At 39.9% G+C, this 3390-nt stretch overlaps 1 pseudogene; it reads left to right on the top strand.

The window, feature by feature from the left end:
- Positions 1-2539: 2539 nt before the first annotated feature.
- On the top strand, positions 2540-3172 carry LOC102832862 (annotated as a pseudogene).
- Positions 3173-3390: the final 218 nt, after the last annotated feature.

Below are 3390 nucleotides of genomic sequence, written 5' to 3' on the forward strand. Positions count from 1 at the left end.
TCATTTTCCACTGTTCTTTGAAAATCTAAAACCCTTAAAATGCTTCCAATTCAGCCTCACAAACCTACCTGTCCCCGTTTTTTCTGTCATGGTCAAAATACTCTTTAGAAGTAAAGATGGTGAAACCTCATCTCTTATATTTTGGACATGTGATCAGGAGGGAACAGTCCCCAGAGAAGGACATCATGCTTAGTAAAGTGGAGGGTCAGCAAAAAAAGGGTAGACCCGCAAATAAATGGGTATTGGCAATGTTGGGCTTAAACATAGCAGGGATTGTGAGGGCAGCACACAACCAGGCAGAGTTTCATTCTGTTACACATAAGGTTGCACTGAGTTAGAAGGTGGCACAATGGTTAAGTGCTCAGCTGTTATCCAGAAGATTGGTGGTTCAAACCCATTCAGTGGTGCTACAGAAGAAAGGACTGATGACAATGATGACAAGTGGACTCACTAGAGGGGATGGAATGTGAGTTGTGGACTGCACTGAGTGATATTGTCGGGGGGGAGGGCTGACAGAAAAATGACTGTCTATAAAGTCTCTATGCAGAATTTCAGCAGGAATTCCTATTTTTTAATAAAAATATACCCATAGTTAGTTATAATCACAAAAACATTTTCTTTGTTTACATGTATCAACATTACTTCCTACAAAGTTAAAACTCTATGCAAATTTATATTTTGAACCTTCTAATGTATTGTGGTATCTTGCGTGTTGCTGTGATTCTGGAGGCTATGCCTCAGGTATTTTAAATACCAGCAGGGTCATCCACAATGGATAGGTTTCTGATGAGCTTCCAGACTAAGACAGACTAGGAAGAAGGAGAAACGGATACACTTCCAAATATTTAGTAACTGGAAACCTTATGAATAACAGTGGAACACTGTCAGATAGCACCAGAATACAGAATATTGAAACACGATGAAGAGTGTCATAATATTGTCAGATAAAGTGCCTAAAGATGAGCCCCTCATGTTGGAAAGTACTTAAAATACAACTGAGAAAGAGCTGTCCTCAAAGTAGAATTGTCTGTGATGGTGTGAAGGAGTAAAGCTTTCAGGACCTTCATTTGCTAATGGGGCACAACTAAAAATGAGAAGAAACAGCTGTAAACATCTGCTAATAATCGGAACATGGAATGTATGAGGTTAATTTAGGAATACTGGAAGTTGTCAAAAATGAAATGGAATGCACAAACATCAATACCCTACATAAGTGAGCAGAAATGGACTGTTATTGGCTATTCTGAATCTGACAATCACATGGCTTACTATGCCAGGAATGACAAATTGAAGCGGAATGGTGTTGCATTCATCATCAAAAAGAAGATTTCAAGATCTTTCTTGAAGTGCAATGATATCTGTGACAGAATAATATCCATATGTCTACAAGGAAGCCACGGTACATAGTGGATTACGAGCTGGGCTGCTAACTGCAAGGTACATAGTTCGAATCTAGCAGCTGCTCTGCAGGAGAAAGATGAGGCTTTCTGCTCCCATAAAGATTACAGCATTGGAAACCCTATACAGGATCACTATGAGTTGGAGCCATTTCAGTGGCACACAAACACCAATGACCACAAGGACGACCAGTTAATACAACTGTTATTCAAACTACGCACCAATTACTGAAGCCAGTGCTAATGAAATTGAAGAATTTTATCAAAATTTTCAGCCTGAAATGGATCAAACATGTAATCAAGATGTATTGATAATTACTGGTGATTGGAATGCAAAGGATGGAAACAAAGATCAAGGATCAGTCGTTGGAAAATACGGCCTGAGTGACAGAAAGAATGCTGCAGATCTAATGACAGAAGTTGGAAGACGAATGATTTATTCATTGAAAATATCTTCTTTAAACAACATAACAGATGATTATACACATGGACCTAACCAGACAGATTACACATAAATCAAATTGGCTAAATCTGTGGGAACAGATGATAGAAAAGTTTCATATCATCAATCAAAACAAGACCGGGACAGACTGTGGAACAAACAAGCTGCTCATATTCAAGTTCAGACTGAAAAAAAGAATATTAAAACAAGTCCTTAAGAATCAAACTATGACCTTGAAAACATTCCACCTGAATTTAGATATCATCTCAAGAACAGATTTGATTAATTAGACACTAATGACTGAAGACCAGAATAATCGTGAGATGGCATCAAAGACATTATACATGAAGAAAGCAATAGGTAATTAAGACGACAAGAAAGAAGGAAAAGATCAAAATGGATGTCAAAAGAGATTCTGAAGCTTGCTCTCCAGGATAGAGATGATAAAGCAAATGGAAGAAATGAGGAGGCAAAAGAGTGGAATAGAAAAATTCAAAGGTCAAATATTATAATGAAATATACAAAGACCATGAGTTAGAAAACCAAAAAGGAAGAACACACTCAGCATTTCTCAAGCTGAGGGAACTGAAGAAAAAATTCAAGCCTCGGCTTGCCATATTGAAGGATTCTATGGACAAAATATTGAATGATGCAGAAAGCATCAAAAGAATATTGGGGGGGGGGATGTCTTTTCACAGCTATGGACAGTGCCTGTGAGTCGCCAATGGACAAAGATGGAGAGAAAGTGGAGTCAAATGAGACACCCACCACTACCTTGGGCGCGGGGACCACCAACACGGACGGAATCCTGGAGGAAACTGAAGGGGACGGAGTTGTGGACTTGAAAGAAACCTCAGTGGAAGAAGGCAAGCTCAAAAGTCAGGACGTCTCAGATATAACAGCAGCTGAAAGGGAAGACTCATCACTACTTAATTCTGCAGCCAAAAAACTGAAAATCGATACCAAAGAGAAGAAAGAAAAGAAACAGAAAGTAGATGAAGATGAGATTTAGAAGATGCAAATCCTAGTTTCTTCTTTTTCTGAGGAGCTGAATCGTTATGAAATGTATCGCCGGTCAGCTTTCCCCAAGGCAGCCATTAAAAGACTGATCCAGTCCATCACTGGCACCTCTGTATTTCAGAATGTTATGATTGCTATGTCTGGTATTTCCAAGGTCTTCGTTGGGGAGGTGGAAGAAGAAGCATTGGACGTATGTGAGAAATGGGGAGAGATGCCACCACTACAACCCAAGCACATGAGGGAGGCTGTTAGGAGGTTAAAGTCGAAGGGGCAGATCCCTAACTCAAAGCACAAGAAAATCATCTTCTTCTAGGCCAAAGGCTAGAAAAGGCCTATTAATGAAAGAAGTACCGACTCTACCTATCCCGTGAGACTGTCTGCACTGGCGCTTCAGGGTCTCAGTCCACCAAGGATTTGATGCTGATTTCGGTGGCTTCCTCAAAGCTGGTTTTTGTCACACCTAGAAGTATATAGCCTTGTTTCATACCTGCGTTGACTAAGTATTAAGACCTCCTAGGCCTCTGAGGCATA

The sequence above is a fragment of the Chrysochloris asiatica genome, unplaced genomic scaffold (genome assembly GCF_000296735.1).
Source record: "Chrysochloris asiatica unplaced genomic scaffold, ChrAsi1.0 scaffold00389, whole genome shotgun sequence".
Classification (NCBI taxonomy): Eukaryota; Metazoa; Chordata; class Mammalia; order Afrosoricida; family Chrysochloridae; genus Chrysochloris; species Chrysochloris asiatica.